Raw genomic sequence first — 25416 nt, forward strand, 5'->3', positions numbered from 1 at the left:
GCTTTCTGCTGATAAATTCTCTCATCTTTTCTGTATTTGTGAATGTTTTTATATCTCCTTCATACTTGAAGGATAGCTTTGATGGGTATAGTATTCTTGGCTGAAAGTTCCTCTCTTTCAGGGCTTTAAATATTGGGGTCCACTCTCTTCTAGCTTGTAGAGTTTCTGCTGAGAAATCTGATGATAATCTAATCGGCCTTCCTTTATATGTTGTACTCTTCTTTTCCCTGGCTGCCTTGAGAATTTTTTCTTTGTCATTGGTTTGTGTCATCTTTAGTATGATGTGCCTTGGAGTGGGTTTGTTGGGGTTAAGAAAACTCGGTGTTCTGTTTGCTTCTTGAATTTGAGGCTTTAGTTCTTTCCACAGGCTTGAGAAGTTCTCATCTATTATTTGTTTGAGTATATTCTCCATTCCATTTTCTTTCTCTACTCCCTCTGATATACCTATTATTCTTATGTTATTCTTTCTGATGGAGTCAGACAATTCCTGTAGGGCTTTCTCGTTTTTTATTATTTTTGAGTCTCTTTCTTCTTCTCTCTGTTGTGCCTCAAGTTGTTTGTCTTCTATTTCACTAATCCTATCTTCAATCTGGGCTGTTCTGTTAGCTAAGCTTGTTACCTCGTTTTTCAGCTCGTGAATTGAGTTTTTCATTTCTGTTTGATTTGTTTTTATAGTTTCAATTTCCTTGGTAATATATTCTTTGTGTTCATTGAGTTGTTTTCTGATCTCCCTATATTGCCTTTCTGTGTTTTCTTGTATATCTCTGAGTATTTTTAAGATTTCTATTTTAAATTCTCTGTCATTTAGCTCCAAGGCTTCCAATATGTTAAGTCTTTTCTCCATAGATTTTTCCACATCTATTTGTGTTACCTCTCTTTCTTTTGTATCCATAATATTCGATTTCCTCTTTCTTATTGGCATCTGAGGGTGGTCTTGTTGATAGCACTAATTAGAATTAATAAAGAGTAAAAAATAAAAAAAATAAAAAAAAGGTAAAACACCCCACAAAAAAAAACAGTAATAATTTATTATTTCCCCTTTTTTTCTTTCTTCTCTTTCCCTCCTCTCCCCTCCTCAGGGAAATATCGTGATGACCTGTGAATTATATTATACTAAATGGAAAAAAAACTGCCTATAATGGAGGACCTGATTTGGGGTGAAGAGTTCAAGGGGCAAAAAAAGGGAGTAGGGACCTACTAAATGCAAAAAAAAAAAAAAAGGAAGAAAATCTTAGACAAGCATAAGATGATTTGCTTGTAAGTGAAGGTTGACTAAGAGATATAATGAGAGGGATAAAGGGGAACCAGAAAAAAGGAGAAAAAAAAGAATAATAAAGAAGAAAAAAATAAAAATAATAAGTAAAAATCTGTTGTATTTGTGGAGCGAAGACTAAATACAATGGAGACCTTGGGTTGGGAGGAATGCGAGTTAAAAAGCAATGTAAAAAGTACCCAAAATGTCACAAAAATAAACAAAAAAACAAAAAAAAAACAAAAACAAAAGCGAAAAAGAAAAATAAAACCAAAAAAAAACCTTGATTCCCAAATTAACTAATTTGTTCGTGATTGAGGATTAAATGGAAGGAAAAGTAAAATGAGAAAAGAAAAAATGAATAGAAAGGAAAAAAGAAGAAAAAGAGAAAAATGAAGGAAGAAAAAAAAAGGAAGAGAAAAAAACAAAATAAAACAAAACAAAAAAAAAACAAAAGAGGAGAGAGTGAGAGTTAAGTGTTTTGGAGTATAACCTTAAAGGAGGGTGAGGATGAAGAAGAGAAATAAAATATAACACTCATGGGTAGTGTAGTTCAAGAAAAGGGAAGCATAAGATGGGCAGAGAATAGAAGGACCGAGGTGGAGGAAATAGAAATAATAATAATAAAGGCAATAAGATAGAAAAAACAAACAACAACAACAAAAAAATTAGTGGAACAAGTTGTAAAGTCTGTGGATTTTTCTTGATTTTGAGAGGTTAACTTCTTCCTTTTTCTTTTCTCTCCCTCTTCCTGGTCGGTGACTCTATACCCCAGGCTCTGCCCCTGTGTCACACTTAGGTAGGGATTTGCAGTTTATGGGATTCTATGGCAATGTCATATAATTGGCTTTAGTCTTGCTGGTAGTCAAGGCTTGTTGGCGTTTGCAGGGTCCAACGATGAGAGAGTTTGCTTTCCTGGAGTCTCTCTCCTAGTCCCCCCTTCCTGAATTAGCAGCCTGGTGATCCAGCTATAAGGCTGCAACTGCTTCTGCCTGGGGAGTAAGAGGCTCAAAGAGGTAGGAAATCCCCACTCTATCCCCACTCAGCGCAAGGCTTTGGGAAAGGCTCTGGCAGTCAGAGCCTCCAGTGTAATCAGGCGGGGGTGGGAGTCAATTGTTGTCAAGGTGACTGTTCAGCGCCTAGCATTCAGTTGGACCACTCAACCCAGGCTTTCCACACTTTGTAGCCTGTTTTGGCTGGGAAGAAGAGGCACTAGTCTCTGCTTGCGACTAGTGTAGTATAGATCTTATTATCTGCCAAGTCCCTCTTGGTAGCGTTTATCCCTGAATATGGAGGCTCTATCAATCAGAAGTTGCCCCCGCCCCTTTAGCGAGAGGCACTAAAAAATATCACGCCTCTTGTCTTGGATCGCTGAACTGAGAGAGATCTTATCAATTAGAACTCGTGGGTGCGCAGATTTCATGGGTTAAGCTAATTTCAGTGATTGGGTCCATAGCTGTGCTCCCGAAGATATTTCAGGCTGCCTATGCGCCCCTCCCCCAACGCTTGATTGTTAGCTTGAATGGCTGGGTGAGGTGCCCCGCCCATGGAGAGAATCTCCCAAGTAGGGAAGACTGCCCTGGTGTCTCTCCCACTCGCCCCGCCGCTGGCGGCTGGGGTGCACCGGGCACAGGATAATGGGGCACCCTGGGTGTGCGGGCCAGTAGGGCGCTCTGGGCGAGTGGAATGCCCAGGGCATGCGCGCGAATGGGGTGCTCCGGGCATCGGTGGCTGGGGACTCTCACTCGCAGTGCGCGGGCCGCTGGTGCTCGCTCTGCAATCGGACCGGGCGCGCGCCGGCAGCTGCTCGCCGCTCCCGAGTGTGGGCTGACTCACCACAGGTGCACTCCCTCTGCAGCTTGAATGAAGGTCCCTGCGGTAGTTAGCTTCCTCCACACCCTCATCTCTCAGATTCAAGTGATAACAACCTTTCACTTTCAGTTTGTGTGGAACTCTGGAATGCTCCGAGGATAAATTTTTCTGTTTCTAGTTGATAAATTTGTTGTGATTTTGGGGAGATCTGTCGGACGCGCTGCTCACGGCGCCATTTCCGTGACGTCACTCCAGCTATATGTTTAAGTATTAACATTTACTTCTGTGAGAAGACAAGCCTACCAGATTTTCCTAAATTTAGGATTTTCTCATGAGTTGTTCTTTCCAAATAAATTTCCTTAAATTACTTTGAAATAAAGAAAATAAATGTTAAATGTCAATGTTCTGGAGGAATACACCCTCCTTTTTTCATGTTCAGTAAGCTATCCTCTTAATAAGCTAGTTAACAATATTTGATGATAAATATGTATAAATTAATGAAGTTGACAGAATAATTATAAAAAATAATAAAAAGAGAAATGACAGTTGAGGTCAAAGAGGAAGATTAACAGGTTGGGAAGAATCATACTTTGACCCCATTGAGTTTCCTATAATAGCAAATGTGTATCTTTATTCCTTCCAGGAAAAAAAAAATTTATTACATTCCTATGAGTCATCTCAATTTCCTGAGAATGAGATGTATCCTGGAGAGAATCTAGTCAGGTTTACTTCATTTAAAATGACCACATCCCTGGATTTGGCTCCTTAATAAAGTATTGAAGATGTAAATTATACAAATAAATATCAAGAGAAGAAATGTGTCCAAAGGATATACTTAAATATAAGATGTAAACTAGAGTACTGTATGGTCCTGTTTTATTTAAAAAGTTACTGTGACTGGGAAATAGTCTTTCAGTTACTTTAGTATATATGTATATGTATTTCCCCTTCATCAAATAAGCTGTAGACAAGGTGCATCAAAGTGCAATTTACAAAGAACCAATTACCAAGTACAATTTGCTAGTTAAACACTAGAGAATTTTATTTTATTAGTGAACTTCCAGATCTAGAGCAATTCTATTAGCTAATGAGTTTTTAAAACCTCATGAGATTCTATGAACCCAGACAAAAATGGATACTATAATAATTCAGCTTAAGGAACTGTTTTCAAATATTGTTGGAATAAATGTAGAATAATGAATGATCTGTTAAATATATTTCTAATTTTTGTCAATATCTTGAAGGAAATCAGATATAACTTCTATCTCCATTGTTTCCACCAATATTTCAATTTATAGTTCTCTCTCCTGTCTCTACATCTCTTCATACATATGCATGTGTGTATATGTACAAAAACACACATACACACACCCCCTGGATATTAGATAAAATTTAGAAACCTGAGTCTTACTTTAACTGTGGGGAACTTTCTATTTTCTTTGTCTCCAATACCTAAAGTTAGATCATTATTCACATCTTGAAGTGTTCATAAAACAGCAGTGGGTTCTTTAAAAAAAATATATATATATATATATATATATTTGTTAAATGTGCTTAATGCACTTATCATGAGGCCTAATAAATTTGATTTTCCTATTTTAAGTATTACTAAAATGCTTCTAGTTTATAGTTATTCACATTGGACCAGTATATATAGTTTTGGAAGTGGATTTGGCAAAATTTAATTTGTAATTGGCTGCAATTCAATTCCATAATTTCTGTGGAACAAAGAGCAATTTATAATTTAACAAATCAGAGTTCAAAACTCTCTTTCCCCTCTAACTTAGTCAAAATATTGCCTCAACTTCATTTCATAAGTAAGTTCAACAATGACTCTTTGAGGACCTGGACAATTTCTCTAGTTTATATATGAGGCTGATAAATTGTATTTATCTCCAGAGAAGAAAAACACACAGGATATGAAAGTTGCTATGTTGTTTCTCAGATCACTTTTCCCCCTTTGTCTCTCAAATAAATTCTGACCCTAGAGAGTCATATAATGAGAAAGAAACCGGATAGATAAGTTAGAGCAGGGGTCCCCAAACTACTGGCCCGCAGGCAGCATGCGGCCCCCTGAGGTCATTTATCCGGCCCCTGCCGCACTTCCAGAAAGGGCACCTCTTTCATTGGTGGTCAGTGAGAGGAGCATAGTTCCCATTGAAATACTGGTCAGTTCATTGATTTAAATTTACTTGTTCTTTATTTTAAATATTTGTTCCCATTTTGTTTTTTTACTTTAAGATATGTGCAGTGTGCATAGGGATTTGTTCATTGGGGACCCCTGAGTTAGAGCATTGGTACTTGCTGTAGTTAAAAAAAACTAAAGTGTATAATGTGTTGGAATAATATGGGATAACTATAGAGCAGTCCTTTTTACTGTTTCTTTTGTTATTTAAGATAGAACTAAGATCAATTTAGAAATCAATTGATTTTGATATGATGGATGCACATATTTTCTCTGCTTTCTCCCATGTGTGTCACATGTTCTCATATTTTTACACGATGTCTACACATTTTACACATGTAATACTTGCATTTTTATCTTAGAGCTGTTACTTAAATAATATTCATATTTTCTAGCATTTATGTTTGTGTTTAGATGTTATATGTTTATATTTGATAGTATTTGTTAATCATAGTTGGTAAATGCTTCTGGAACTTTGTGATCTAAATTGTTGCCTTGTGGTTATATGTGATAAGGTCTCTTTAAGACCATATTCATTATAGTCTTAACTTAATAACCTTCATTTGTCAACTGGGGTCATCTGCTCTACCTGCTTCAATGGAGTTATGTTTGTTAATGAAATAACACAGGTGAAAAGTGCTATGCAAATGAAGGTAATGCTATCCAGAGGACCAGGTGGGAAGAGGGCATAGAGAGCTAAGTGGTACTTGGAAACCACAGCTTCTCCTTTTCACTTGATCAGTAGCTGGAGAGCTGCTGACCTTTCATTCCTTCGTTGTACTTAGCCAGGGATTGTAAACAATGGGTTAGGCTGGAGACAAAGTCTTTGCTTCTTCTTAGACTCACCTCCTTGAGACCTCTAGTTGCATCTTATTCATTAGGATTTCCCCTCTGGTTCCTCACAGTGGAGGCTTTGCACACTAAGACAGCTCAGGCAGGACTGGAGGACAAAGTCTGTCTCTTGCATTCTCCTGTTCATCCTTTGGTGTGCTCCTTCCCAATATTCTGCTTCTTGGGGTACTACAAACCTCCTTGAAATGTTTCATTCACTCACAAATTTTCAGTACAAACAGTTCTCTTACTTTGAATCTCCTCTCCTTTCCTTCTTTTTATCTAAGTTCATCTGCTCTTCATGTCGTTCGTAAAGAGCTTGCATAGGGAAATATTGTTTGATCCATATACAAATACTGGGTTAAATACAGTTTAAATATGGATGGTTTTTCTGTGTTTTACAGATACAATTTTGCACAGCCTTTAATACACTAAAATCACACTGGGAATATCTGAAGAGAGTAAAACATGAAGCTTTTCCTTAAGTGTCTACAGATCTCTTTTTCTTTGTAGGAGCTCTATTAGCATTTTGTTGGCCTTAGAACAAAGCCCACATTCTTAGCCTTGGCCTTCAAATTCTTTCTGATCTGGATACAGGGAAAACCCTGTCTCACACTTTACACAAACTGAACTACATGAGCTATTCCCTAAATAGGCTTCAAATATACCTTTCCATTCCCTTTCTTTCTCTTGCATTGCCTTGAAAGTGCCCTCTTTGTCCATGTCTGACCAAATCCAGCATATACATTAGAGTTCATTTGATGTGCAATATCTTCCTTGTAGCTTTCCTTAATACCCCTACTGAAAGCAATCTCTCCTGCTTTTAAATGCAAATTATTATTATTATCTTTTATGGCAGCAGTCAACTTTTTACAAGGTGCAAAAACATGTTTATTTAGCTTATAATATATAATATATTAGTGAAGCAAAACACCATAAAAAAGCAAAAATCTCCCATAAGATCTATCACAAGGAATAAACACTAGTAAAGTATGTTGTATCTTTCTGTTAGTTTACATCTGTACACATCTCTCTTTAGATTTTTTGAAAATATTATTCCCTATATTCTATATCATTACTAGTTTTTCTGATTGAACAATAAGTTGTGAGCATTTTCTTATATCAAAATATTCTTCTACAAGATAACTTTAATCCTTACATGCAGTTTTATTGTTATAATAGCTATTACAAGATGAATGCTTACTGTATGGTAGACTCGGTACTTCATTTTATACCTAACTTGCATAATTCAATTCCCCCAAATTGGTTTTTATAATGTAGGTGTTATTCCCATTTCACAGATGAGGAAATAGTTGTAATTTAAATATCTTGTGCCCAAGGTTGAACAACTAGTCCAGAGTGGGGTTGTGGTTCTCATCCTCCTACATGTGGCTCCAAAACCTTCCTCTTAACTTATCATTGACAGTGTTTGTTTTAAATGGAAATTAATTTAACCAATTTTTATTCTTTAACATTTAGTTTTTATACCAAATTTTTTTCACTGGTGTTATTAAAAAGAAAACAAAACTGTGATTAACATTCTGATAGGAAAGTCTTTATGCATATCTATGATTTTTTCATTTGAATAAATTCCTACAAGTAGAATTGTGTAGTTCTGAATTTTCATGACTATTGATACCTAATTAAAAGTTGCCTTCTAAATATATTTATATTTTGGCAGTCTTTGTATCAACTAACATAGGTCTGGGAAGTAGTAGGAGCTGATGCAACACAGGAAAACTTGAGTGTGGTGGTGGAGATTTGGGGCGAAAGGAAATTGATGTGCCAACATTTCTGAGCCTTGAAACCTCCCTGTGATCTCACAGTTCTTCATTCTGTTTATACAAAGACCCTTCCCACATACCTCATCTTGCTGATCATGCAGTTTGAAGCCAGAAGCCTCATTCAGAGTAGAGGCCATTGTGAAAGCCAAGGGCAGCCTCTGCCTTGACTTTCTCTAAAGCGCATCTTCACGAAAACCAGGGTTGTCCGTAGACTCACCTTTAAACCTCTTTTCCTGTAGAAAACAATCTGGGCAATCCTCTCTGAAATTTAAGAAATCATTTACCATTTTAGTTAAAAGTATTTTGGATCAGTATATTTCAAAGAACTCGTTTAAAGGTTTCTGTAATAAATATTTAATAAAAATAAGTTACAGATAGATTTAAACTTTACCCTGTTTAACAAATAACACATATATTTAATTTATATGAATTCATAATGTATGAAAAAGGATACTTTTTTGACAAATTCAGATTTGGGGTTGGGGAGTATATCTGCCAGGATGGGATCTGTAACGGACACTTTCAAGTCTTGGTTTACTTACTGCTCAGGCTGCATGGCAAAAACAGACCAGCAGAGGCTCTGCTAATTCTAAACTCTTGGAATTTGTCATTTTTTCAGCTCTAGACAGATAATTCAACATATATTACCCAATACCTCCAGGGAAATCTGGGGAAGCATCTGAATATCAAGCATATTGTTCTTTCCATATTGAAAGACAGTTACAAAAAAAATAGATAATCAGAAATGAGGAAAAGAGCTTATGGAATTAAAATTACAACAAAAAGTTTAAACTTTAGAGAAAGAACAGGAGTTATTTCTGAATCAACCTCATTTTGTTTTTAAATTGAACTGAGAGGGAACTGTACCCAGAGATGACCTAGAGGCACAAAGAAAACCACTACGTGTTTAAAAGAGAGTCATTTTTAGCAGTTTATGTCACTGAAAGGCTCAAGACTGAAGAGGTCAGGGATGGTGTTCTATAGTTTTCAGCACCTCCTGCCCCCAACACCTAAAAAGTAAGTTTGCCTTTTACAAGAGAGGACACACTGGATTTTACAAACCATTAGGTTCAACTAACAAAATTGCTGGACTGGATCAGTGAGCCCATTTTGTGCATGCCATGTTCTTTGCAGAAATGGTTGTTTCTTTGTGCCCATGGCCTCTTGGCCGTCCAGCACGTGAATGGTGTGTACTCAACAACTTCTGCCCAGCAGCATCTGCTCAGCTAGGAAGAACCTGCAGTGAAAATGCATCTTCTGGGCATTGTTCTCCAAGTGGCCCTCAGAATCAGAGGAACCGCCCACAGCTGCTGTAACTGGAGCTGATATCAATCTGAGGCAGTACGCTAGATCTGTGCAGGTACCCTCAGAGACAACGTTCTGTAAAGAATGAAAAGGATAACTTTGTTACCTATTTCTATCAGTAGCAAAATACTCGAAGTTAGGGACCAGTTTTTTCTAAATGCATATGCATGCAGAGACCATTCATAAAGAAAGTGAGGAAGTTATGGCAAAGGGGGTTAAATTGAAGGACTTAAAAAACGTTTCTTTTTGAAGCTATAAATAAAGTCAATACTTCTTTTTCTAACACAGTGAGCATTACCAGGCAAAAATGGGAGTAAAAGAGAAACTTCCACACCAGTGTTAAAGAAGTACTTTTATATTTCAAAGAATGAGGTTTCAAGATGAACTATAAATCAGAAATATTTATGCCAAGACCTTAAAATCATTTTCAGGAGCAATTAAGTGTGGTTCTCTTGAGAAAAGAGGGGAAAACAAGCTAAATAATGATAATAATAATAAAAGTAAATTATTTAATATCATTTAATTTAATTTATTATTTAATAAAATAATAATTAATTTTCAGATTTCAAGGGCTTTTTTAAATGCCAGACCCATACTTGTTTAGACATTAAACTTAGTCTCACTGAATTGAAACCTATATAATTGTCATATGTGGTATTAATGTGCCCAAATCCCAGCTTTACCTGGAATTAATATTCTCCAAAGAAATGAATAGTATTAGGATGTCAGGGTAAACATATTATTGTCACAATTTAATGTACATTTTCATTTATATTTCTCATATAAAATACTACATGTAAAGCATATTCTATCTAGAACAATACTTACTGATTGAAATAACCACATGAAATCTATTTATTGACTGTCCTGAATGTGTGGCCAGATGTTTGTGTAACAAAAACTCTGAAACAAGTGAATTTGACATGGAAATGGTCAATTATATATCTAAAAGAATGAGAAAATAAAGGAAGAATTATTTGGTGCAAACCACAGAAATCAAATCTTGGAAGGTACAGTTGACACAATTTCAAATTCTTAAATTCCTATATAAGCTTTCATTAGATGTATAAATTTTTTTCTTTGCAGACACTTTTTCCAGGGTGATTTTAATCCATGCAAGTTAATGTCTATTTTATAAAACAGCTACTTGATTTATTTTTTTATATTAATTTTAATGGGGTGACATTGATAAATCAGGGTACATATGTTCAGAGTAAACATCTCCAGATTGTTTTGACATTTGATTATGCTGCATCCCCATCACCCAATGTCCAGCTGTCTTCCCTCACCTTCTAACTGGTTTTCTTTGTGCCTCTACCACGTATCCCCACACTTTTGTCCATGTCTCTGAGTCTCATTTTTATGTCCCACCTATGTATGGAATCATATAGTTCTTAGTTTTTTTGATTTACTTATTTCGCTCAGTATAATGTTATCAAGATCCATCCATGTTATTGTAAATGATCCAATGTCATCATTTCTTATGGCTGAGTAGTATTCCATAGTATATATGTACCAAAGTTTTATAATCAACTTGTCCACAGATGGACACATGGGCTGTTTCCAGATCTTCACTATTGTGAACAATGCTGCCATAAACATGTGCGTGCATTTCTTCTTTTGAAACAGTGCTATGGTGTTCTTAGGGTATATTCTTTAAAGTGGGATAGTGGGGTCAAAAGGCAGTTCAATTTTTAATTTTTTGAGGAATCTTTATACTGTTTTTCACAGTGGCTGCACCAGTCTGCATTCCCACCAGCAGTGCAGGAGGGTTCCCTTTTCTCCACATCCTTGCCAGCACTTAATCTGTGTTGATTTGTTGATGAGCGCCATTCTGACTGGTGTGAGGTGATATCTCATTGTAGCTTTAATTTGCATTTCTCTAATAATTAGTGATGTTGGGCATTTTTTCATATGCCTATTGGCCATCTGTATGTACTCTTTGGAGAAGTGTCTATTCATTTCTTTTGCCCATTTTTTGATTGGATTGTTTGTCTTCCTGGTATTGAGTATTACAAGTTCTTTATAAATTTTGGTTATTAACTCCTTATCAGATATATTGTCAAATATGTTCTTCTAATGTGTAGTTTGTCTTTTTATTCTGTTCTTATTGTCTTTAGCTGCAAAAAGCTTTTTAGTTTGATATAGTCCCATTTGTTTATCCTGTCTTTTATTTCACTTGCCCGTGGAGATAAATTGGCAAATATATTGCTGCGAGAGATGTCAGTGATCTTACTGCCTATGTTTTCTTCTAAGATGCTTATGGTTTTATGGCTTACATTTAAGTCTTTTATCCATTTTGAGTTTATGTTTGTGAATGGTGTAAGTTGGTGGTCTAGTTTCATTTTTTTGCAGGTAGCTGTTCAATTTTCCCAACATCATTTGTTGAAGAGGCTGTCTTTACTCCAATGTATGCTCTTAACCTCCTTTGTCAAATATCAGTTGACCATAAAAGTGCGGGTTTATTTCTGGGTTCTCTGTTCTGTTCCATTGATCTATATGCCTGTTCTTATCCAGTACCAGGCTGTTTTGAGTACAATGGCCTTGTAGTATAACTTGATATCCAGAAGTGTGATACCTTCCACTTTATTCTTCCTTTTCAAGATTGCTGAGGCTACTCGTATTCTCTTTTGGTTCCATAAAAATTTTTGGAATATGTGTTCTATATCTTTGAAGTAAGTCATTGGCATTTTAATCGGTATTGCATTAAATTTATAAATTGCTTCGGGTAACATAGACATTTTAATGATGTTTATTCTTCCTAACCATAAGCACGGTATATACTACCACTTGTTTGAATCTTTTCTGATTTCTTTTATCAATGTTTTATAATTTTCTGAGTACAAGTCTTTACTCTCCCTGGTTAAATTTATTCGTAGGTACTTTATTTTTTTGGTTGAAATGGTGAAGGAAATTGCTTCCTTAATTTCTCTTTTTGATAGTTGATTGTTAGTATATAAAAATGCCTCTGATTTCTGAGTATTAATTTTATATCCTGCCACCTTGCTGAATTCATTTATCGAGTGCAGTAGTTTTTTGACTGAGACTTTAGGGTTTTCTACAATATATACAATATTATATCATCTGCAAATAATGATAGTGTTACTTCTTCTTTTCCAATTTGGATGCCATTTATTTCTTTTTCTTGTCTGAATGCTGTGGCTAGGACTTCCAGAATTATGTTGAATAAGAATGGTGAAAGGGGGCACCCCTGCCTTGTTTCTGATCTTAAGGGGATTGCTTTTAATTTGTGCCCATTGAGTATAATGACTGTGGGTTTGCAATAGATGGCCTTGATCATGTTTATCATGTTGAGGTATGTTCCCTGTATGCCCTCTTTGCTGAGAGTTTTGATCATGAATGGGTGCTGGGTTTTATCAAATGCATTTCTGCATTTATTGAAATTATCATGTGGTTTTTCTCCTTCTTTTGTTTATGTGATGAATCACATTGATTGATTTGCAAATATTGTACCAGTCTTGCCTCCCAAAAATAAATCCCGCTTGATCATGGTGTATGATTCTTTTCCATATATTGTTGGATCCGGTCTGCTAATATTTTGTTGAGGATTTTAGCATCTAAATTCATCAGGGATACTGGCCTATAATTTTCTTTTTTTGTGTTGTCTTTACCTGGTTTTGGAATCAGAATTATGCTTGCATCATAAAAGGATCTTGGAAGTCTTCCTTCCTCTTGAATTTTTTGAAATAGCTTGAGAAGGATAGGAGTTAGTTCTTCTTTGAATATTTGGTAGAATTCACTTGTGAAGCCATCAGGCCCAGGACTTTCCTTTTTTGGAGATTTTTTTGATAACTGTTTCAATCTCATTTGTTGTAATTGGTCTGTTTAGGTTTTCTGATTCTTCCAGATTAATTTTTGGAAGATTATATGTTTCAAGGAATTTTTCCATTTCATCTAGGTTGTCTAGTATTTTGGGCATACAGTTCTTCATAGTATTTTCTTACAATATTTTGTATTTCTGTTGTGTCAGTTGTTACTGCTCCACTCTCATTCCTAATTTTATTTATTTGAGTCCTCTCTTTTTTTTTTCGTGGTGAGTCTGGTTAAAGGGTCATCGATCTTGTTTATATTTTCAAAGAATCAGTTCCTAGTTTCATTGATCCTCTGTATTGTTTCTTTCGCCTCCATGTCATTTATTTCTGCTCTGATCATTATTATTTCCTTCCTTCTACTACCTCTGGGCTATACTTGCTATTCTTTTTCTAGTTCTTTTAGATGCAGGGTCAAGTTGTTTATTTGAGCTTTTTCTAGCTTCTAAGATATGCCTGTATTACTATGAACTTCCCTCTCAGGACTGCTTTTGCTGTGTCCCATAAATTTTGAGATGATGTAGGCTCATTCTCGTTCGTTTCTAGGAATTTTTTTATTTCTTCTTTGATCTCATTGTTAACCCATTTGTTATTTAATAACATGCTATTTAGTTTCTAAGTGTTTGAGTATTTTTTAGTTTTTATGTTGTGATTGATTTCTAGTTTAATGCCATTGTGCTCAGAGAAAGTGCTTGATATGATTTCAATCTTCTTAAATTTGTTGAGGCTATTTTGTGCCCTAACATGTAGTCTATCCTAGAGAATGGACCATGAGCACTTGAAAAGAATGTATATTCTGCTGCTTTAGGGTAAAACATTCTGAAGATATCTATTAAATCGAGTTGATCTAGTGTGTTTTTTAAGTCTGCTGTTTCTTTGTTAATTTTCTTTCTTGAGGATCTATCTAGTGATGTTAGTGGGGTATTGAAATACCCTACTATTATAGTATTGCTTTTGATCTTGCCCATAAATCCATCAAAGTCTGCTTTATATATTTAGGTGCTCCTATATTAGGTGCATAGATATTTTTAATGGTTATATCTTCCTATTGGATTGCTCCCTTTATCATTATGTAGTGACCTTCTTTAACTCTTACTATATCCTTTGTTTTAAAGTCCATTTTGTCTGATATAAGTATTGCTACCCCAGCATTTTTCATTTCCTTTTGCATGAAATATTTTTTCCATCCTTTTATCTTCAGTCTATTTGCATCTTTTGTTTTAAGGTGTATTTCTTGTAGACAGCATATGTATGGGTCCTGTGTTCTTATCCACGCAGCTACCCTATGTCTTTTGATTGGATCATTTAGTCTATTTACATTTAAGGTTATTATTGATATGTAGTTGTTTATTGCCATTTTCTTCTTTAAAGGTGTATTCCTTTTTTGCTATATTCTTTTTTTTTTTTCTTTCATTTTTCTGAAGCTGGAAACAGGGAGAGACAGTCAGACAGACTCTCGCATGTGCCCGACCGGGATCCACCTGGCACGCCCACCAGGGGCGATGGTCTGCCCACCAGGGGGCGATGCTCTGCCCATCCTGGGCGTCGCCATGTTGCGACCAGAGCCACTCTAGCGCCTGAGGCAGAGGCAAAGGAGCCATCCCCAGCGCCTGAGCCATCTTTGCTCCAATGGAGCCTTGGCTGCAGGAGGGGAAGAGAGAGACAGAGAGGAAAGTGCGGCAGAGGGGTGGAGAAGCAAATGGGCACTTCTCCTGTGTGCCCTGGCCGGGAATCAAACCCAGGTCCTCTGCACGCTAGGCCGTTTTGCTATATTCTTTTCCTACTTTGATCTGTTTACAACAGGCTCCTTAGCATTTCTTGCAGCATTGGTTTGGTTGTAATGAACTCCTTGAGTTTTTTTTGTCTGGATAGCTTTTTATTTCTCCTTCAATTTTAAACGATAGCCCCACTTAATAAAATAGTCTTGATTGTAGGCTCTGGTTCTGCATTACTTTGAATATTTCTTGCCATTCCCTTCTGGCCTCAAGTGTTTATGTTGAGAAGTCAGAAGTTTTCCTTATGGGGGCTCCTTTGTAGGTGATTGCCTTTTTTTCTCTAGCAGCTTTTAATATTTTCTGTTTATCACTTAGCTTTGGTATTTTAATTATGATATGTCTTGGTGTAGATTTTTCGGGGTTTCTCTTTAATGGAGTTCTCTGTCCTTCTTGAACTTGTGAGACATTTTCCTGCCTTAATTTAGGAAAGTTTTCAGCTATGATATGTTTGAACAAAGTCTCTATCCTTTGTTCTTTCTCTTCTTCAGGAACTGTTATGATGCAGATGTTATTTCTCTTCATGTTTTCACAGAGCTCTTTTAGAATGTCCTCACTCTTTTTGAGTCTCTTTTCTTTTTTCTGCTCTGCTTCAGTGCCTTCATTTATCTTGTCCTCTAACTTGCTGATTTGATTCTCAGCTTCATCCATTTTGTTTTTAATTCCTTCCATTGTGTTCTTTATTTCTGGTATCATATTTGTATTTCTGACTGATTCTTTTTTATTATTTCAATGTCCTTTTTTATATTTGCTATCTCTTTATTTAGGTATTTGTAATGACCATCTATTGTTGTTCTAAGATCTTTGTGCATCCTAACAATTGTTATTTTAAACTCTGCATCTGGTAATTTGGTTATATCTGACTCATTAAGGTCCTTTTCTGGGGATTTCTCTTGATTCATCTGTGTTGGCATTTTTCTGCCTTCTCATTTTGTCTGTGTAAAAGAAGGTTTTGGCCACTGGAGTCCACTTGGTGTGGCCTCTGTGTTTCTTAGATGTGGTCTGTCTATAGGCCCACTACCCCCTCTGCTGCTGTTGTGTAGGGCATTCGGTTATGGGCGTTGCTGGTGCCAGCCCACTGGGGCTTTTGCTGTGGTTTCTGCCTCTCCTTAACAGGAGTGGCTGTGATCACGTGCTCGGGTGTAAAAGCCTCAGTGGCCTCGGCCTTCACCCTCCCCCCCATGGGTGGGGTTATGCTCAACACTGAGGGCAGGGGTGAGCACCTTTGCTCAGCTGTGGGTCTCTACCTGATTCCGGGTTTTCACCCTACCCCTTTTGAGGAGCCCACTCGTGGGATGGCTGCAAGCCTTGGCTCCACGGGCTGGGTGGGGCTGTGTGTCCACACTCAGTCACAGGACTCTGCCTGTTCTGGGCTTTTGCTCCACTACTGCGGGAGGAGCTGGCTCCTGCATCAGGCCACAAGCCTCAGTTCCACGTGTAGGGCAAGGCTGCAGGCTGGATTGCAGGGAGCCCACAGCTGGACTTAACCACTTTTGTATGTCCCCTCCTCCCCAGCTGGGCAAGACTGAGCTCATCCCTGGGCCTCAGTTGTGGCCAGCCAGCTTCTACCCTTGCCAATAGAACCACACTTTCATGTCCCGCCGCTGCCCACCCTTGGGCAAGCTCTCAGCCGTTTGTGTGGGGGCGCTGCAACTTAGACCCTAAGACTCACTGTTATAGTCCTGAAAGCTCCCTCCTTCTAAACAACTCTGCTCTAAGTACCGCAGAAGAGCTTGTTTGGCTGGTGTCCTGCTTCCTTTTGCTGGTATTGCTGTTTCATAGGGAATTATTTGCTTCAGATTTGGGGAATGACTTGTCCCAGGGTTAGAGTGGCTGTCTCTCAAAGTGTTTCTCCCTGTGCCTCCTAGATTACACTCTCTTCTTGCTACTCTGGTCCTCTCCTCTCTCTTTGTCCCCCTGGAGCCCCAGGTGAGTGGTTGTGAGAGAGGTTTTCTCTGAATCCCCTTTAAGAAGAATCCTGGGTTGCCTGGCCTGTGGTGGCACAGTGGATAAAGCATCGACCTAGAATGCTGAGTTCGCCGGTTCGAAACCCTGGGCTTGCCCAGTCAAGGCATATATAGGAGTTGATGCTTCCTGCTCCCCCTCTTCTCTCTCCCCCCCTTCTCTAAAATGAATAAATTAAACTTAAAAAAAGGAAGAATCCTGGGTCTGAGAAATCAGTCTCTTTCTTAGAAACCATATCCTGACTTGTTTCCAGCTAAATACTATCTATATGCCTTTTCTAGGCTCTGGTGCTGCAGGCTGGGGCTTTGGTCCTGGGACTCAGGACCCTCCCTTCTCTGCTAAACTCACTTCCCACCATGTGAGTCTTTCCCGGCTGCTGTTCACTCCAGGGAGCTGGGCATCCCTCTCCTACTGCTTTTCCTACCAGTCTCAGTGTGGCTTCTTCAGTGTTCCTTGGTTGAAGAGTCCTCTTAGTTTAGTCCAAAATTGGTTTTTCCAGATTATGGTTCTTAAAATTAGGTTGTAATCCACTTTGGTTCTGGGAAGTGGAAGTTGGTACGTCCACCTTCTCCATCACCATCTTGTTTCTCCTCACTACTTGATTTCTGATTCAGCCATTTTCTTGTCTGCTAAGTCCTATTTACTTAAAAATATTAAGTCTGATTTCCCACCAAGTCAATAGAACTTTTTACATGAATTCCAAAATTATCAAGGTTGGTTGGAAACCTAAGAACCCACACTCGTAAAGTGAGATCTAAATTTGGCAATAGTATTTAATGAAGAAGCCTGGTGAGTATTATTGATGTTGTTTCCATGTTGTAGTTTAATCAAAAGGAGAACTCAAAAGCCGATGATGATAAAAGCCACTGCTCAGACCAGGTTCATTGATGGGGATCATCTTGTTTTGGCACTTCAGACATTGGTCAGTCACAGGAAATCAGGTAAGGAATATGTACTTTCTATCATTATCTGATCTCAAAGACTGCTTTGCAATATCTACCTGATCTTACTGCTTTAATTTATGCTGCTTTGTGTTAAGGTCTAGTCACCAGAGTAATTTATTTATTTATTTTTTGTGAAGCCACTCAGGTTACAAAGATCTTATGATACTCTAGGATTACAATGGCAATTTTTTTCTGCTGCAGCTGCATTTGATAGCTGTTCAGTTTTTTGTTTGTTTATGTGTTAATCTTGGGCATTGATGAATCTACCTTTATGACCAATTTTATGTCTTAGACTTGAAAAAATTATTCTCCATTCTTCCTGTTGATTTTACTGTAGAGACAATAAAAATAATAGCTGTTCTTGTCCAGTAACTACAGACCTATCAATAAACTCAGGGACAAGGATGGATGGAAGTTTTATATGAAAGAATATTAAAAGAAAAGAGCTACACTGTTTCTCTTGAAAACTTTTTATGTATTCAGAAATTATTTGTGAACTGGGCCCTGTGCTAAATGTATGGATATAACAGTAAAGAAAATAGAGAGTTTGAAGGGAAATTTGGGCATCGGGGACTAAGGATTACTGTAAGCAGATAACAAAGAAAAAATAAGGAAATCAGATAATAATTTCAGAGAGTAATAAATTATTAAAAACATTTTAACATGTAATGTGTAGAAGTTTAGGACATTCTTTTTAGTGTAATGACTAGAAAGAAGTGGAGACATTTAAAAATGTTGTTAAGAGACATTGTAGAATTATGAAAGCATAGAGGAATAGGTGAACTACGCTCCTGCTAGAGGAAAGGAATTATTTTTGAGGTGAAATTCACAGAACTCAAAATTAAACATTTAAAATGAATAATTCAGTGACATTTAGTACATAGTCAATGTTGTGCAATCACCAACTCATTCTAGTTTTGATACATTTTCAGCATTCCCCCCAAAACCCCATGCCCCTTAAACAGTTGCACCTCATTTCCTCTATTCTCCCTTGACCCTTGGAAACAACCAATCTGTGTTCTGTCTCTGTAGATTTACTTATTCTGGGTATTTTATATAAATGAAATTGTGTAATATTTGTCCTTTTGCATATGCCTTTCTTCACTTAGCATTGTAGCATTTACCAGTTCTCCAATCTTCTTTAAGGCTGAATAATATTCCATTGTATACATATACCATAATTTGTTTATCCATTTATCAATTTATGGACATTTAGGCAATTTTCATATTTTTGCTATTGGGAATAGTGTTGCTGTGAAGATGCATGTACATGTATTTGTTTTCAATTCCTTTGGTAAACAGCTAAAAAATAGAATTGCTGGTAATTTTTTTTGGAGAGAGAGAGAGAGGGACAAATAGGGACTGACAGACAGGAAGGGAGAGAGATGAGAAGCATCAGTTCTTCATTGCGGCTCCTTAGTTGTTCATTGACTGCTTTTTCATATGTGCCTGAACCATGGGGTTTCAGCTGAGCGAGTGAACCCTTGCTCATGCCAGCAACCTTTGGGCTCAAGCCAGTGACCATGGGGTCATGTCTATGATCCCACACTCAAACCAGTGATCCTGTGCTCAAGCTGGTGAGCCCACGCTCAAGCCAGTCACCTCAGGGTTTCGAACCTGGGTCGTCTGTGTCCCAGTCTGATGCTCTATCCACTCTGCCACTGCCTGGTTAGGCAGAATTGCTGGTAATTCTTGTTGAATTATTTGAGGAACTATGAAACTGTTTTCCACAGTGGCTAAATAATTGTATGCACCCACCAGCCATGTAAGAGGGTTCCAATTTCTCCACATCCTCACCAACAGTTATTATTTTCATTTATTAAAAAAATTATAGCCATCCTAGGGTGTGAAGTGATATCACATTGTGGCTTTGATTTGCATTTTGCATTTCTCTAATGACTAATGATGTTTAAAATATTTTCATGTGCTTATTGGCCATTTTTATATATATTTTAAAGAAATGTATATTCAAGTCCTTTGCCTATTTCTTCAGTTGGGTTATTTGAAGAGCTCTTTTTTGATGAGCTGAGTTGTGAAGGCCTAGGGAAATTTGTAGGGTCTGGACACAGATCTAAGGATTGAGCTTGTCATATGCATAGAGGCTCTAATGAGAGAAAAAGAAACCAGCAAATACGTTTTATGTGGACTAATACTATGACTAGAATCTAAAGGATCTTTAATCAGTGGCTGTTTTTCTCTGTGTAAAATTTGCTTAGTTCTGGGGCATAATGGGGTGCTGGATGTAAAGGTAAATGGGATGAATCAAATATCCCAGTCTCCTTATCCTCTAGATAGAGAGAACTTCAACTAAGACTGATCTCATTATGTGCAAGATATTTAAGAACAGAAGTGGAGAGAGTTTATCTGATGCTCCAATCTGTCCTTACTCAGCTCAACTTCTTTAATTAAGCAGTTCCTCACTCTTTTTTCCCAACACAGTTATGAGTGAACCTTTTCAGGGTAAGGACAGGGGGCAATAACATCAACTTCAATCTCCATGAGACATTTATACACAACTTCTTGTATAATAAAAAATGACCAGGAATAAAAAAAGGATGAAAAATATGACTCATTAAAAAAACAACAACAACAAGGAATGGAAGATGATTTTAACCTTGGAGTTAGCAGACAGGTATTCAAAAATAACTTTTAAGTGTATGTTAAAGGTAATAGATGAAAACCTAAACAAAGAAGGTAAAAATTTGGAGAATTTTTAAAGAGAATTGGAATCTACAGAGAAAGCTGTATATTAAACACTAAAAATTATAATTTATAAAATTAAGAACTTACTGGATAGATGTAAGAGTAGATTAGGCAAAGCAGAAGACAAGTTGAGCAAATTCAAAAACTAGTCATGAGAAAATATTCAAACTGAACTACATTGAGAAAATAAGAATGAAAAAAGTAGACAAAATATAAGATAAAGGAAGAAAGACAAGGCCATCAGCATTGTGAAATTTATTTAATTTTCATTAGTATTAAAATAACAAGTTTGCAACTCTGGGTGATAGTTTCCACTACAATACTTTTAAAAGGATGGATATTCCATTCCATTCCATTCTTTTCTAACAATGTCAGTGGTAATTCACCACAATGTAGACCTACAATGTAGGCCATGGAAAAGGTTTCAATTTTATTTGAATCTAATAGAAAATTATAGGAAGAGATGAACTGAATTAATGAGTAATATAAAACTTCCATAGTGATCTTAAGCCAACTTAACACACTTTGGAAGAGTTAAAATAAGTAGACAGATTGTAGAAATGAGTCAGATTACCTTTCAGGGAATATAACACTCATAGTTTATCTAATAATTGTTGTCTAAAAAGACTAAAAGCAAAATCAGGCCTCCAAGTAATTTAAAATTAATTTTTTCTTCTTAGTTATCCTGAAATTTTACTATTTTAAAATTTAGAGTCATTATTTAAAATGTGCTGTTAAATCAGTCTTTGTGAGCTATATTATATTTTAAGCTGTTCTTCTATTTTGTATTGAACTTATACTGGACCCGTCAGCATGATTGAATTGATGGCTGGTATCAATCACCATCTGTCGATGTGAACAAGAATCTGGTTGCCTAACTAAGTATACTTTTATTCGCCCACTGCTCCATTGGTGTTCTATACCACAGAGACACATGTCTCATCAAAGAGCCTGATCCTCTCTAATAGAAGAGAAATGAATTTTTAGTCAAGAGTGCAGAATCTCTAAAGAAGCTTTCAACATTCATTTGCAGGAGTGATTACGGGAATATATTGCACACTAACATAAGAAGGTGTTTGAATTCTCTAAAATTAGTGATAAGCAAATTTGTTATAGCCCATGGCATAATTCAGATTTATAATTAAAGGGAAAATCCATTAATATAGAAATGATCCCACAAAGAAATGCTTAAACGGCATGTTTACTGCAACTCTGATCTTGGTTGAATCCTGGTTCAGATACAAAGTGAATGAACAAAAGAAGATTGCATGGATGAAGTTGGATATGGGATGATGATTTAGATCTAAACGTAGGGGACCTGAATCATAGCAACCCAACTCTGACCCTTCTCCTGTTGCATCCCTCCTTATAGATAGAAAGTCAGAGGGGCCTAGAGGCTATAAACCCATTCAGAGCCCATTCTCTTTCTCGGTGAAATAGGCTTCACATGAGAACTGACTGCTAAATTTTGAGAAATTTTGTGAACCGTTTATTAATTTGTAGTCTGAAATTGGCCATAGTAGAATATTTAAACTACAAAAGAAAAAAAAAGGCAAATGGCCCTGGGCTTGTCCAGTCAAGGCACATACAGGAAGCTACTACGAGTTTAAGCTTCTTTCTTCTCCCTCCTCTTTTTCTTTCTCTCTCCTCTCTTTAAAAATCAATAAATAAAATCTAAAAAAAAAGGCAAATGCTACAACTCAGGGTTCCCTACTTAGGAATGACCTGTTAAACATTTACCAGCACACCAATAATTGTGACCCCAATCGTAATCTAAACGTAGTTGTTTTCTTTTTAAAGCTTTAGATAAAAAAGTGTGGAATGACAAGTTAATGTCTCACTGTTTTAAAGTAATTTCCATTTAGATATTTTTCTGTGGCACTGACCCAGCATTTGGCATACAGCAATGCATCAGTTCGCTGAGGCATAATTACTCATAAGGTTACTTAAAAAAAAAACACCAACTTTTTATTTAGAAATAATTATCAACTCATAGAGAGTTGCAAAAATAGTACATAGGGTCCCATGTGTCCTTCATCTACATCTCTCAAATGATGACATGTTAGCCTGACCAGGCAGTGGTGCAGTGGATAGAGCATTAGACTGGGACTCAGAGGACCCAGGTTCAAAATCCTGAGGTAGCCGGGTTGAGTATGGGCTAATTAGGCTTGAGCACAGGCTCACCAGCTTGAGTGCTGGGTCAGTGGCTTGAGTGTGGGATCACAGGCATGACCCCGTGGTCACTGGTTTGGGCCCAAAGTTTGCTGGATTGAAACCCAAGGTCATTGGCTTGAGCCCAAGGTTGCTGGCTTGAGCAAGGGGTTACTACTGTGCTATAGCCCCCTAGTCAAGGCACAAATGAGAGAGCAATCAATTAACAATGAAGGAGCCACAACAAAAAGTTAATGCTTCTCATCTCTCTCCCTCCCTTCCTGCTTCCTGTCTGTCTGTCCCTCTCTCTGACTCTTTCTCTTTGTAAAAAAAAAGAAGAAAGATGACAGCTTATATAACTGTAACACTATCAAACTGAAGACATTGCCATTAATACAACACTGTTCCCTAGATTCCAGAACTCATTTTTCACCAGTGTTTATTGACACTGATCTATCTGTGTGTGTGTGTGTGTGTGTGTGTGTGTGTTTGTGTGAGTTTCTATGCAATTTGATCCATGGGTTACTTTTTAAATGCAATCTCTAGATAGCTCCAGGGCAGCTAATTAGCTGGTGCCTTTAGGACCTTGCATTCTGCTGACCCTATAATTTCAAGTTTGAGAAAAAGAGGAAGAAAACCATATATTTGTATAAATTATCTGGATTTTCTGGGTGAATAGTCTCCAAAGTACCAGGCAACGGTGTCATCTTCTAAATTCTGACTTTTTAAGGATAACCTGAAATATTTCCATATGCTATAAAAGCATTTATTCTCTCTTAAGCAGTGTTTTACAACCAGTGTGCCACGGCACACTAGTGTGCCATGAGACATGGTCAGATGTGCCGTGGGGAAATTAAACATGTGTCCCCAAACTACGGCCCACGTGCCAGATATGGCCTGCGGAGGCTATTTATCTGGCCCGCTGCCAGCCGCCTCCATCTGAACATAAACATTCCCCTCACAATCCCTCCAGCTATCAGCGACAGGAAGAGTGGAGGCATATGGAATGCTCACTGACCATTCACCTTCTAGGATTCGTCCCGACCACTAGCGATGAACCAATAGTAGGCCGCCTCTCATCCACACCCAGGAAGGTCCCCGCTCTGGCTGCCGCGCACTTGTCATTGTGTGGCCACGGCAAATAGTTGAAGCTGCTACTCCTCTCCATGGTCCCGATTTCTAATCCTGGTCAGGACTGGAGGTAAATGTTGCCACCACTAGATGAAGCCTCAGCCTCAGCTGGTTATGTCTATCCTGATGGTCTATATAGATATTTGACCTTTTTCTTTTTAAAAGAGGCTCCTGCAGAGGGTGATATACAATGCATCACAATGTTATCTATATTGTATACGGCCTCCTGAAGGATCATCTTCTTAAAGAGCTCAAATCTCTATATACACCATCAAAACAGACAGAACCAAGGCCCCTGCACCCAGCTGACCATGGGATTTGAACCCACAACCTCAGGGAGAACACTAATATTTATCAGAATCCTTACCTGGAAAGCAAACTTCTCAATCTGACAGTAGAGATGCTCTGAGGACTTATGATGTTACACAAGTACCCAACATTTTCTAAAATTGATTTTGTCCAGTCTCTCTATATAGAGAGTATTTGCCAAATTGATTTGAACCCACAACCTTGATGAAAGCTCTAGTATCTATTAGCGGGACTATATATATGAGGGGTTAAATGGGACTGTATATATGAGGGGTTAAATGGGACTGTATATATGAGGTTACATGGGACTGTATATAAGGGGATGTTATGTGGGACTGTATTTATAAGGGGATGTTACGTGGGACTGTATATATGAGGGAAGTTACATGGGACTGTATATATGAGGGATGTTACATGGGACTGTATATATGAGGGGGTTATCCTTTTTTATTTAAAATTTTTTTTAAATAAATGTAATTTATTTAAAGGATCTCTGCCAGGCATATTTCACTCTTGTGACAGTTTGGGATCTCAGCAAGACGAGCAAGCGACAGTGATGGAGAAGTTTTTGAGAAGGGAAAATGCAAATGCCGAACAGGGCCCTGGACAAAATTCTGACCCAGATGAAGGCCCTAGTATGAGTGGTCGACAAAAGAAAAAAGACAAGACGGTGAGCTCGAGGCAATACAGCGAAAGCTATCTTTCATTTCGATTTACTTTCACTGGGGATGAGACAGCACCGACTCCGCTGTGCTTGGTGTGTGGTGAGAAGCTTAGTAGCCCCATGGTGCCAAGCAAGCTTACACACCATCTCCAAACGAAACACCCTTCCGTTCAAAACAAGCCGATGGACTATTTTGTACGCTTATGTACAAACAATGAGAAATGGGCAACTTTTTTGAGAAAAACCACAAAGGTAAATGAGAGAGCCCTCAAAGCTAGCTACCTTGCTGCTGAACTCATAGCTAAATCAAAAAAGTCCCACACTGTGGCAGAAACATTAATACTGCCAGCTTGTAAAGCCATTGTATATGAGATGCTTGGCCTAGCTCGCTAAAGTGCCTCTCTCAGATAACACAATTGCCAGATGTATTGATGATATGTTTGCAGACATTGAAACTGTTTTTGGAAAAGGTGCGCATCAGTAAGAAATTTGCCTTGCAACTTGATGAGTCAAAGAATATTAGTGGACATTGTCAGCTCTTGGCCAACGTGCGTTTTGTGGATGGAGAAGCCATTAGAGAAAACTTCCTATTTTGCAAGGTACTGCCAGAAAAATCAACAGGAGAGGAAATATTTCAGGTCACGTTGGCATATCTTGATAAAAGCGGACTTACATGGGAAAACTGCACAGGTGTCTGCACTGATAGAGCCGCAGCCATGGTTGGGAGCATCGAAGGCTTCGTAAGTAGGGTCAAAGAAAGAAACCCAGATGTTATTGT

The sequence above is a fragment of the Saccopteryx bilineata genome, chromosome 2, assembly GCF_036850765.1.
Source record: "Saccopteryx bilineata isolate mSacBil1 chromosome 2, mSacBil1_pri_phased_curated, whole genome shotgun sequence".
NCBI lineage: Eukaryota > Metazoa > Chordata > Mammalia > Chiroptera > Emballonuridae > Saccopteryx > Saccopteryx bilineata.